The sequence below is a fragment of the Solanum verrucosum genome, unplaced genomic scaffold (assembly GCF_900185275.1).
Source record: "Solanum verrucosum unplaced genomic scaffold, falcon-dt-bn FXZP01000018.1, whole genome shotgun sequence".
Taxonomy (NCBI): Eukaryota; Viridiplantae; Streptophyta; class Magnoliopsida; order Solanales; family Solanaceae; genus Solanum; species Solanum verrucosum.
The window spans coordinates 832,864-846,740 of record NW_026020225.1 but is presented as its reverse complement, the minus strand read 5'-3'; the positions used below and the strand labels follow the sequence as shown (position 1 = coordinate 846,740).

The 13,877-nt window shown below is 35.4% G+C and overlaps 1 pseudogene; it reads left to right on the top strand.

The window, feature by feature from the left end:
- The first annotated feature begins 5,726 nt into the window (after positions 1 to 5,726).
- Positions 5,727 to 13,633, top strand: LOC125831878 (putative late blight resistance protein homolog R1B-12; annotated as a pseudogene).
- Positions 13,634 to 13,877: the final 244 nt, after the last annotated feature.

Genomic DNA, 13,877 nt, shown 5'->3' with positions numbered 1-13,877 from the left:
CATGACCCTATCAAACAAATCATAAGCCTAGCTTAGATCTATCACTTTATGAATACTCTTGCTCTTCTATTCAACACTTACACTTGGTCATTACCTACACAATGACACTTTATCACAAGCTCCTTTCTAGCTATAACACACTCTACCTCCTATGATGGAATCTTCACAACTCACCACTTCTTAGTCTACCCATAAAGGAAAACTATTCTTTAATAACTTACTTGGTGCATGACTATAGTTATATAGCTCTTCAAAACACTATCTCCCTTTCTTAATTCACTAAACCTCTATGTCTTTTCTGTAACTCTAGGCTCTTTCCCTACTACTACTCATGATCTCGTAACTCATGCTACTTTTTCGGGTGAAAATACTACCCAAGCTCTAAAAATATTTTCTCTTAAGGATCCTAGTTGAAACAAGACTTACAGAAGAGAGTAAAACTCGTTTTTAGCTCAAACGCACGATTCACATGAATATCGGTGCATTCCTCTGAAACGGAACACTTAACTTACTCTTGGGCTTCGCTCAAGCCCCTCTGGAGTCTCAGGACTTTCTTAAGATTCTTCCTAAGTACAAATCATCGATAAAGGACTGACTTTTCTATTCAACCACCTTTAGTATGATGGGTAGTCGAATGGATCTGAGAAACACATGAGTAAGAATAAAATCTCTATGATATAGCTCTTTCACACGATTAAGACTATGAAAGAAGGGAATTTTTTCTTAAATGTTTGTAGTCCCTCATTTATAAAAGTGGGCCCCTCACAACCATAAATAAGTTCCTACTGAAACGGCTTGATAGACACCCTAGGACACTTGAACTCTGTGCTCTGATACCAAGTTTGTCACGACCTGAGCCTATACCTTGGACGTGGCCGGTACTCGAGAATCATTGTTGGTCCCCAAACGAACCCTCATCCTGGCTGACTACAAGCGGAAGACTAACTCAAGCATACAAAAGATTAAAACTGAATAAAATTCATTAAACCCAATTACAAATCTTTAACTCAAATGAAAAACTTTGAATAAAAATACATTATTCAACTCGCCATAAATTAGGCAACTTAAGTCTTCAAAACATTTGACAAAATAAATGAACAGACTTCTGAAACTCTATAGTCTATCTATGAAGCCTCTAATTGACAAAGATGGAAGTCAAGACAAGACCCACGACATCCTGACAAAACTGAAAAGTAAATGAAATCCTCCGGAAGCAAGGAGGCTCACCATAGCTAACTCGAACTCCATGTGGTATCAATGAAGCTCATGTTGATGATCCCGAATACCTGAATCTGCATCATGAAAGGATGCAGGCCAAATGACTCAGTACGTGGAATGTACGAGTATGCAAGGGGAATTTTAAAGCATAAACATAAGCTTGAACTTGATAAAAAGGGAAAAATACTTACCTCTTCTCAAACTTACTCAACTCAAGCAATACTCAAGGATACTCAAAACTACTCAAACTTACTCAACTCAGAAGTACTCAAGGATAAGATACTGAACTCAGTGAAACTCAACAATAAGGTACTCAACACAATGAGGCACAAATTAACTCAGGATACTCAACTCGAAAGACTCAACTCATGATACTGAAGGATAAAGCAATAGTAAAAGATGCAATATATAAAAAGCTTTTACAATAACATAAAACAACTTAGTGTATTGAAGAGTACAATAACAACTCAATTTATACATAATAAAATATAATATAACTCTGTGGGAGTTTCTCTAACCGACAACCACCACTATAATCCTAAGTGATGGTACATCGTCTTGCCCACGCTGCCAGAACTGTCATATACTTTGCCGTCATATAGGACTCCTTAACTTAGTGGATCCACTGGTCTATGTTAAAAAGAACTAATGTATCATCTAAAAAGTATGATCCTTTCTACCCATGATGACTACATGGTTTATGGAGACATGAGTTATCTGAACTCAAACTCGTCGCCATATCGGTGCTCAATACTATTCCCAAAATACTTAGCTCATATGTTTAAAAACATAACTTTTTCTTTGATTTGAGATAATTACTCAAAAATCTTTCTCTTAAAAGAGATGGTACTTAAATTGCTTAAACATAGGCTTGAACTTGATAAAAAGGGAAACATACTTACCTCTTCTCAAACTTACTCAACTCAAGGAATAATCAAGGATACTCAAAACTACTTAAGCTTACTCAACTCAGAAGTACTTAAGGATAAGATACTCAACTCAGTAACAAGGTTCTCAACTCAGTGAAACTCAACAGTAAGGTACTCGACACAATGAAGTATAGATTAACTCAATATACTCAACTCAAGATACTAGACTCAACTCATGATACTCAAGTATAAAGTAATAGTAAAAGATGCAATATATAGAAAGCTTTTATAACAATAGAAAATAACTCAGTGTATTGAAGAGTACAATAACAACTCAATTTATACATAATAAAATATAATATAACTCTGTGGGAGTTTCTCTAACCAATAACCACCACTATGAGCCTAAGTGATGATATATCGTTTCGCCCACGCTGCCAGAACTGTCCTATACTTTTCCGTCATATAGGACGCCTTAACTAAGTGGATCCACTAGTCTCTGCTAAAAAGCACCAAGGAATCATCTAAAAAGTATGATCCTTTCAATCCATGATGGCTACATGGTTTATGGAGACGTGAGTTATCTGAACTCAAACTCATCCCCATATCGGTACTCAATACTATTCCCAAAATACTTAGCTCATATGTTTAAAAACATAACTTTTTCTTTGATTTGAGATAATTACTCAAAAATCTTTCTCTTAAAAGAGATGGTACTCAAACTGCTCAAAATTCTTTTGGAAATCTCAGTTTCCTCTCATCTTAAATGTGAAAACATTTACTCTTGGGAATACTTACTTCCTATAAATCATTTTTTAAAAAATGAACTTTACTCTTACTCTTTACTCAACTCAAAGCTTAAGTCTTAAAACAAAGTTAAAACATTTGTAAAAGACTTCTTAAAATATGGTTCATTCCGAATTAAGGACATGAACGACTCAATTCAAGGTTTTCAATAACCATAGATAGAATTCAAAACTTGGAACTGAAGAACTTCAATGAAACTACTCATTTCGAGAATTCTCAACTCAAAGGGTTCATGCGGAATTATGAGCATGAACTACTCAACTCAAGGACTAAAAGACACTTCTCATCTCAAGACTGTTCAACTTATAGGGTTTATGTGGAATTATAGGCATGAACAATTCAACTCAAGGACTTCATGAGTAACATGTAATAGTCCCATAATTAGAAATATAATCTCAAAGGGTATTAGGAACTCAATACTCAAGACTTAGAACTTGAAGATACTAGTCCTCTCAAAGGTACTCACCTGATGGAGTACATGCGGAAGTTATGGGCATGAACGACTCGACTCAACGGTCAAAATATCAATATGGAACTCATGTATACGACTCTTCTCATTTTCTTACTTGTTTACTCAAATCTTAGTTCAAATCAATAGTTGATCTCAAAGGATTCACACTCGAACTCAAAGACTTTCTTGGACTTTACTCTTAACTCTCTCTTGAATGTGAATTTTGAATTCAAGAGTCATGGTTCATCATATGAAGAATCTAGGTGATAGTGTAGACTCGTGAATAAATTCTCCTCACTCTCATGCTCACTTACTTGAGTCTTGAAACAAGTTACTAGAAGTTGTACAAGACTCCACAAACGGACTCAAAGGGACTTTTTTAAAATTTTCGAAAGAATTCTCAAAACTTAACTCTTAACTCTACCTTGAATTTGAATTATGAATTCAAGGCTATGATTCATGTTATGAATGATTCATAGGTGTTTAGAAGTAGTTTAGAGTGTTTTAGAATCAAAATGGAGTGAAGGTACCCTTTGAAAGAACTCAAACGGACGAAACAATGAAAAACGGGTGGGGGCAGGCGACCCTAGCGCTTTGAGTGGTGCTAGGCGCCAGCCGCTAAACTTCAGAGAAGTTGTTGGGGCGCTTTGATTGGCATGGGGCGCCATGCCCCAACTCTAACTCGCCTCAAATCGAACGATTTCTTCCCTAATCACTTGGAGTCAATTACTTAACATAATTACACTATAATCTACTTAAAATAACACTCAAATCATTAAATTTCATCACATGAAATCATCAAAACCCTAACACAACAAGATTTAGAATGAACTTCAAGAACACCTATCAAGAACTCATTAAGAACTCATCAAGAACTCTAATCTTTCAACTTCAAGAATGAAATTTTACTAAAAATAACATGATTGGTGTGTGGGTGAACTAACCCAACACTATGGAAGCGTACATACCTCTTAGGGATCAAACCCATGGCGAAAATCTGCAACAACACACAAGAATCTAGACTAACGCTTGATCCTCTCCTCGTTTCTCCTTTTTTCTCTTCTTTTCTCTTCTTGAATTCTCAACTAAAACCCTAGGCATATATTTGGATTATAAAATTGAACCTAATAGGATTAGACCCTTAAAACCATACTAAAAATGAATTAAATCTGATTGGGTAAGGAAAATACCAAAATACACCTTACTATTTTCGGATAGCTTTCCTTAACTGGGAAACCTAACTTCAAAAGGGAATATCTCACTCATCCGAACTCAAAACTGAGCAAACTCAATGGCGTTGGAAATATAATTCAAAGATATTTTCTACGGTATCTTTTAGCACACCTAACTCATCTTGTTCTAGGATTTATGATCATTTGATGTTGACCCAAAACTCATACTTAGCTTAACTTGCCAAATTTTCAGATTTTGGTATTTCTAATTTAGTTCTTTTTGGAACTCAAGGTGCTACATGTAGTGACCTTAACACTCAAGACATTTTAAATTTCTTGGTAAAATCTCACTCATTACGAAGAACAGTTCGAGTCTTAGTTTGAAAATTTTTCTGGGGTGTTACACACACATCTAGGGATTGATGTTTCATGACATATGACTAAGAGTCTATGTGGTTTGTTACTTGTTGTTATGTACATTGTTCTATGTTAATGTATTGTAGTGAACTATTTACATTCATATCTTGGACTGGCCTTGTGATCCTACCCTTACATTGTGATTTGTGTATTGATATTGCACCTGTTCTTTTCCTTGTTGAGTACAAGGCACCTTCCAGCGGCTGATTCGAGACCTCATATAAGAGACAATTGATTCCAAATCTAAAGGTTAGCTACATTTTTCATGCTGCCATGGAATCCTCTAGTTTTCTTGTCCATTTTTTCGGACACAACATTAGACTTTGGCTCTATTTTTAGTATCTGGGATTGCTTCCCCAATTTGATTGTTTAGAGTTTTGGTATGATGACTTTCAGTTCTTAGGGGGTTGTTTTTCGAATTAATTGTCTTTAGACTATTAGATTGAGTTTATGGGGACTCAATCTTTTGGTTATCTAAATTGTTATTTCCTATTTATTGATGAACTTGGTTTTATTTAAATGGTATTGGGTTGGTTTCGAGCACATCTTTGATTCTCCCACCAAGTGGCTTAGTATGGGTGTCAGTCACGACAGTCTGAGTCATGAAAAACTTGGTATCAGATCTCTAGGTTTGTTGATATTGTTGTACAAAAACAAGTCTATTAGAGTCCTACAAAACGGTACATGACTTTAGAAAATTCTCTTTCTTTCTTATTTCATGCTATGACTTGATTCTAATTGGTTTCTAGTGATCAAAATTGGTATCTAACTCTTCCACTCTTCTGATCGTTGATGGTTGACACTCAACATAATGGCACACGAGTAGTAGCTCCAGTGGTAGAGCAAGCAACTAAGCGCACAATTGATAGAGGTAGATGAAGAGGTAGGGGCAGAGTAAGGGCAACACCCACCATAGGTGGAGCTCAGGCTGCAAATGTATGAAGAGAAGCAACCCCACCCCTACCCTAGGATTCTATGGAGGAAGAGGTTGAGGTTGAGATTGAGATTGAGATTGAGGAATAATGTTGAACTAGAGGTTAGGACACATACTGGATTGCAAGTACTATCTTTTTTGAGTGGGTTGACAGGTACTAAATCCATTCTCATGGTGCAGACTACTTAGATTATGGTCATTCGGACTGTTGTTGCTATTGTTCCTAAGATGGATGGGGACTTGGGCGCTGACTCTTTGTTCCGTGCATTTTCAGCTCTATGATGAATGGTACAGAATATGAGATGCTGACCAAGCTCTTGAAGCTTAAGCCTCCAATGGTTCATGGTTTTGATGGTGAGGATGCGTTCGAGTTTATCTTGGATTGTTACAAGAGGATTCATAAGTTGGGCATTGCGCAGTAGCATGGGGTTGAGTTTGTGACTTTCCAGCTTCAGGGTGAGGCAAAGCAGTGGTGGAGATATTTTGTGGAATTAGTATTGGGTTAGAATAATTAGGAAAAGACACCGAAAAGGGGTGTCCTTACTTTCCAAGGCAAGAACCTTAACTTCTAGCTTACATGGATCTACTAGCTAATGTATATCTAAGATAATCATCCTATGGTGGTACATAGGTATGGATAAAGAGATTGCTACTAGAAACTGGACCTCTAGCTACGGGAATATCCTCTTGGTGCTAAGCATAAATCCTGTGGAATAGTCATAATTCTTTACTTGACTTATCTTTCATGGAAGGCACATCAAATAGCCAATCAAAGCTAGATTTCTTTAGAATAACTCCTAAAACTTGATTCTAAGTTAGTTGAGAAAACCTTTCAACTCTTAAGAATCCTTATGTGAGAAAACCCTTTCACATCAACAATAACAACAACATATATGCTTTACTCTCAAAGCAATCTTAAATTATTTTCATCACTTTCATAAAGAACATGCATATCTTCATAAACTCTTCTTTCATAGCTAAAATCCCACATTATATCATCATGACTTAGAAAACATGGGTTATGCATGGGTTCCTAGGGATTCATCTTAAAAACATGGAATTATCTCGATTCATGCATAGTAACTCATAAAGCAATCAATTGAATCAACATTAAAAGCAACCCATGATATGGAAGAAAACCATAGCTTCAATTGGAGATTTCTAACTTCAAAATTGGAGAATTTAGGAGTTCTATGGAGGAAAGAGCTCCATAGATGAAGATTATCATACCTTGATGCCAAGAGCTTACAATCAATGGTGAAATTGGAGACTTGACTTGAAACCCTAGTCTTCTTCTTCGAGCTTCTAGAGAGAAAATATTTGGAAGGATGAACTTGTTCTTCTTTTAGGAATTTAATATAATGAATTCAATTGGGGAGTATTGGGGTTAAATACATTTATATAGGGTCTCTGATAGAAGGTAAAACAACATAGTATTGGGTTAGAATAATTAGGGAAAAGACCTAAATTAAAAGCCCTTAAAAATAACTTTCGACCTCACCAATGACCAGACCTACGATCCGTTGGTCAGACCACGGACCGTCTTGGTTGGTCGTGGGTGAGATCAAAGACCACTGATTTTTAGACTCCCAATGACAGACCCATGTACGGTCCATGAGTCCATCTACGGGCCATACATCTCAGTCGTGGGTCTCAACTTTTGACTCTGAAATTTTTCTAAGTCTGGGACTCACCTACGAGACCCACCTATGACTCGTGGATAGGACAATGGGCCGTCCTGGTGAACCATAAAAAATTACTAGGAGTAGACATTTCAACTCAACTTGGACTTGCCAATGACGGGGCAACCTACGGCCTGTGCTCCCACCAATTGACCTTCGGTAGTGTTGCTTCCAAATGCACATGCAAGTGTATGTGGCCGCGCAAGTAATATAGTGGCCCTAAAAGAGCCGGATTATCGAACCCAAAAGACTTGTCAATTAACTATTTACTTAATTATATTAATTCTAATTATTTATTTAAGCGTACTAAAAGAATTTACCTTAGTAGAATGCAATAATAAAATATGTATACTAATGGTTGGGAAAATTTCAGGGATGTAGCTCACTAAGAATTCATGTAAATTATCTCAATTAATGGATGTCAATCAAATATTGAATCACTGATTACATGGTTAATTGTATGATCATGGTCTCCCGACCTCTAATAGCCTATGGTAATTGGCAGCCTAACTACATCGTTGAGCGGGGATAAACTGAACCAATTGCCGAGCATTACACTTTCATTCTGTCTATTAACCAAACAAGGTTTCTAGGTATATCCCTATCCTAGATACAAATCAATCCTTAACCAAGAGAAGATCATGCTCCTTTTGTCCCACGTTCTATCCTTTTATTTCTCTCTCGAGTTCAATTTGGACAATACATTTATTTCAATGGTGACCAATCAAGAAATACTAAAGCAAGAACAAAAGAGAGATTCATACGATAATCAAAATCAATAAAATACAATCATCTTGTAGCTGCAGCCCTAGAAAATGGTCTTTAGCTACTAATCTCTAAGAGAAGAAGAAAAGAACCCTAAAAAGTATCTTCAAATCTCGTATTCAATATTTATCCCTTTGAACTATTTATAGAAATAGAAAATCCTAAATAAAATAAGTGAGTCTAAAATAAATTAGAAATCCAAAACCAATAAGGAATGGAATTCCACGTGAACCTTGATGCGCCGCCTCAAAGACCGTGTCTTCAAATGTTGACACGTGGTCATGTACTATTTCAATTCAACTTCTTCTGCACTTCTCATATATTAACCTTATATTATTATATTCAATTTAATTCATTAAGATGTTTGCTTGATTTCCTTCTTTAACCCCTCATATTTAATTTTGTTAGCTTTAAAATTTCTCCATCTTCACATTAATTTACAAATAAAATATACTTTTAAGCACAATTCATAAATCCATGTTAAAAAGGACAAATATAAATAATAAATGTGAGACAAATAATGATTAAAATTATGTATTTTGGCCTCACATCAGGTGACTCCGTCTGTGCCGGCACCAGACTTTTGGAAAAACTGAAATTTTTCTTTCCTTTCAAATCCAAGGTGTTACAGTATATAAGTATATTAATGACTCATATTTATGCTATTTCATATGCATGTCCCAGATTATCACATTTTCATGATTTTAGATGTTTTCAGATAAAGTGTCTTTTTAGTTATTATCATAAATTTTTAGTTTTAAATCATGATGAATGAGCTACTCAGTTATTATCATCTATCAGTGTTTAGTATTATCAAATTATTATTGTGTATCAGTTGAATGGATGTTTCTGTTGAGAGTTTAACTTAGTACCGAGCGGATTTAGCAATAAAAGATTCTGATTAGCATCCGTGAACCTTTAGTAGCAATTCCTAAGTCCTAGACTACGTGCCACCGTAGGTTTTCATATAGCCCAAGATGACACATCAGTTTAGTGGATTCACATAGTTATCAAATCCCTTACCTTGGCAAGTATTAGACACTCTCTTTTGGGTGTGGGCGTCGTACACTCAACTCCATATAGTAGATCACATGATTTATGTTAGTTATTAGTATCTCTTATAGTTAGACTTTCAGTTATTGCATGACCATGTACTTATGTATGTTAGTTTAGTATATCTCAGTCTCATGTTGTTTAACTTGGTATTTGCATTATCATGTTTTATGGATTCAACATGTACAATTATCACGTTTATCATGCATTATCCTACATTCAAAGTATTGACTATATACTTTTTGCCTATATTATTTGATAATATTAGGTTCTGACGCTCAATATCTAGCTCGCAGTTAGTACTATCTCTAATCAGCTTGTAGTAGTGTTTGGTAAGTCTTTATCTTTTCGAGGACAATCCTTATGTTTCTTTCAGTCATTTACTTGCAGTATCAGACACTTTGAGTTCGCTATATTTGTCCTAGCAACTCATATAATAGAGACTTTCAGATAGTTAGTTTAGATTCCGTTTATGTTTTAACCATATATTTATCTAGTTGATTTTGATAGCCTATTCAAACTCTATTTCCACATTCAGTAATTTTGGTCTTAGTAAGTGAATCTTAGTGTCATGCCAGACCATGAATTTAACTTGGAGTCACTTGTGGCTCTAAGCATCATGTCGCAATTAGGGAATAGTCTCGGATTGTGACACTTCCTAACCCTAATCTAACTCTAAGACCTAAACCTAGATCCAACCCCCAAATCAATACTCAAATTAAGACCCGACCCCGATATTCAATCTGATGTCCGACCCAAACACTCGGTCCCAAGTTCCAAGACGGGACCCGACCATGACTTTTGAACCAGGACTTGAATCTGACCCATGATCTGACTTCCAAACTCAGGACCTGACCTCTACACTCGACCCAGAAATCAACTTTCGAACCCCTTGATATGAACCCGAGACCCAAACCGAGACTTTTGAACAAACAAAAATATTAATTTGTTTTTTTAAACATAAATTTATTTTTTATTATCCCCTACCCCGACCCCTAACTGCCCCCCCCCCATGGACCCACCCCTACTCCAAAAAAAAATGTAAAAAAGAAATTAATTTGTTTTTTTTAAAACAAAATTCTTTAATTGTTTATAATTTTTTTTATCACCCCACCCCCTACCAGCGCCCCTCCCCCCACCTTACAGCCCCCTCCTAAAAAATTTTCCTTACCCCTTGCACCCCCCACCCCACGCACCAACACTCCAAAATAATATTAATGCCAATTTTTATTTTTATTTTTTATGAATGAGTCTCTTTGATCTATTTAACCCATTAAATTATCCACTTTTAAATGGGTAAATATGAGTTTTATTCATTTTATACCCATTTTAAATGGATTGGATACCCAACCAATTTAAGATGCATTAATTTGAACATATACCCATATAAATTACCTATTTTGCCATCCTTACTTGGGAGTGACTCAATCTGTTGTAGAAAATCAGATAATAAAAATCTCATTTTCTCAGTGCTGCTTCCGTCCATAAAACTTTCATGATTCATTAAAAAATCATGCAATTCATTAAACTCTATGTGCTGTCCATGAACATCTGCGAGAAAAGCTCTAATGAAAATGAGCACTTTCAATCAGATACAAAGTGCTTTAGAAGATCCATCAAGCTTCCCGCATACTCAAGAAGATTAGTCACCCTTTTGTTGTTTCTATCCACTACATTCTCATAATATAAACAAACATCATCTTCAACCTCAATTTCAATATAGTTCCATATTCTATCAATAGATAATTCTACTTCTTGCATCCACTTCATTGAACTAGAAGATCAAAAATATATTTTACTAAGAGAAACAAACCATAGTAAAATAAATTAAACCTCATTTGAAACCATGTTGTGGTTGTCCGAGGATAGTACCTCTTTGGCAAGCTGAAATAAGAGTCAATGACCTCGAGGTGAAAAGGAAGAAAGTTCAACAGATTTATCATAGGATAGAGTCCCAAGGTAAGAGTACAAAAAAGTATGGTTTCCTATTATGGATGCATCACTTTGCAACACGACTTCCACAGATGTTTATCAACTTTTTATCAAACCACCTGAACAGAGTGCTTCAGTGTAATAAAAAAGAAACTTATGTACATTGGACATTTTCTTGTAGATATTGTACAATATGCATCAAGGAATCAAAGACCTCACAAAGTATGTATGTTTCTTCTCTGATGTCAAGCAATTGTTGAAGTTTTTTGAGGCAGAGGTCAAAATGATTATTCTTAAAGCTCCAAATTTGTCAAGTTATAGCTTTCCCAAGACAAATGGATTAGGAATACTCAATTGTTTCTTAGGAAACTTGGAGGAGCTTTTGTTAACTTGAACATCACATTGGATTATTCAAGAAAGGCATATTGCGTCTGAGAGATCATTTCACAGAAAATAGTGATGTACTTGATGAAATTCATTTTCTTGCATTTGGAGTTACTGAAATGGCATACATGGCAGAATTTGTAATTGATTCTTGCTTGGCCAGTTCTCATCCACTTCATTACAAGGTTCTTTAGATTTCTAAATTTGTTAATCATATGAAGCTTGTAAATAAAATTGTTAGTAAGACTTGTAAAAGAAAGAAGATAGATGTGACAGTGCACAAAGTTGCAAACACCACTATGAATCTTGTGCCATCCTTATTAGCTAATACTTAAAGAGAAAATAAAGAAATGGAGGGTTTTCAGGAGGCAATGGACAAAATAAAGAAGCAACTACTTGACGGATCGCTATTATCTCCATAGTCGGTGTATCTGGAATTGAGAAGACCACTTTTGCGGAGAAGATTTATAATGATCTTATAGCTACCCTCACTTTGATGTTCACACAAAGTGTCATGCGACTCAAGTATATTCATGGAAAGAGTTGCTTACCATCTTGATTGATGTTATCACACTGAAACAAAAGATAGTGCATTAGGTAATGAGCTGCTTCAAGTTTTGTTAACCAAGAGATTCATAATTCTCACTGATGATGTGTGGGAAAATTTACATATGTGCTTTAAAGATGCTCAAAATGGGGTAAAATTATTCTAATAATCCGGCTGAATGATGTTGCATTTATGCTAAATGTGAGAGTGAACCCCCATCATCTTTGTTTATTCAGAGATGATGAGAGTTAGACATTATTACAAGAAAAGGTATTTTAAGGGGAGAGTTGTCCACCTGAGCTTAGAGATGTTAGTTGCTGGTGTTGTGACTTGTGAGAGAGTAAAAGAAGAATGAATATGTATGGGAAGAAGTAGAAGAGACTCTAGGTTCGCAGAACATTGGCAACATTTGCTCTTTATAGTTCAACGTGACAGATCTGGATAACTTGTTATGACCACGTCATATCTCCTTCATCTTTGAAAGCTTCAAACTTGTTAAAGTGTTGGATTTGGAATCCTTCAACATTGGAGGTACTTAGATGTTACAACAGATGCAAATTCAATTCCTTCATTTATAGCTAAGCCTTGGAATCTTGGAATCTTGAAACTTTTGTGGTAAGAGGATTGAGAGAAGTGATATTACCTTCTTCTACTCTAAAGATGATAACATTGAGGCATTTACTTGTAAAGAATCGTGCTTCATTTAGTTTGCAAGAAATCTTGCGTGAATCATTTTCTAACTCTCAATTAAATTATTTGAAAACCTTTTCCATTCCGCGTGTCTCCTATGGTGAAGATGCAAAGATGATCTTGACAAAAAGGTTGAATTTGAGAAAATTAAGTTGTATATTTTGGGGACATTTAGTTGTACAGAGACAATGAAGGGAATGTTTGTTCGTCTTTCTAGAATATATAGATTTTCTAAGTCTGCTTGAATATCCCTGAAGTTGGTTTCCAACAGCAATCCAGCTCAACTTCCACACAAGTTCAATTTCCCCTCAAAACTAAGGGAATTGGCTTTGTCCAAGATTTGTTTATGTCCAAAAAATTTATCGTTCTAGAATTACCTAACTTGGAGATTCTAACGTTACCTTCCAGAGCCTTCTTAGGGAATCAATGGGAAGTGAATGATTCAGAGTTTCCTGAATTCACATACTTAAATTTGGACAACATCAACATTTTATAGTTGTCTGTCTCCGATGATGTTTTTCTTAAGCTTGAACATTTGGTTTTAACGAAGTCTAAGTAGCTTGAGGAAATTCCTTCTCGTTTTGATGATGTCGTAACTCTAAAAAGCATTGAATTAAACATGTGTGACTGGTTTGTTGTCAATTCAGCCTTGGAAATTCAAACTACGCAACATGAAAACCTGGAAAATGATGCATTCACAATTATAATATAGTCTCAAAGCAATACACTTTTGTTGTATTCATCTAATTATATTTGATTCTGTTGGTTACCTTCTTATATACCTAAAGAGGTTATATGCTATAACCTTGACTCTATGTGCTAAAAGCTGAACTTTTGATGATGAGTAAAACAAGTCATCAAACTTTGAGAAAAAAAGGTTCATCTATGTCATCTGTTAAAAGTTGGGTCATCTATGTCATTGCCATTCAACAAAGTGTCCATTTATGTCATTATTT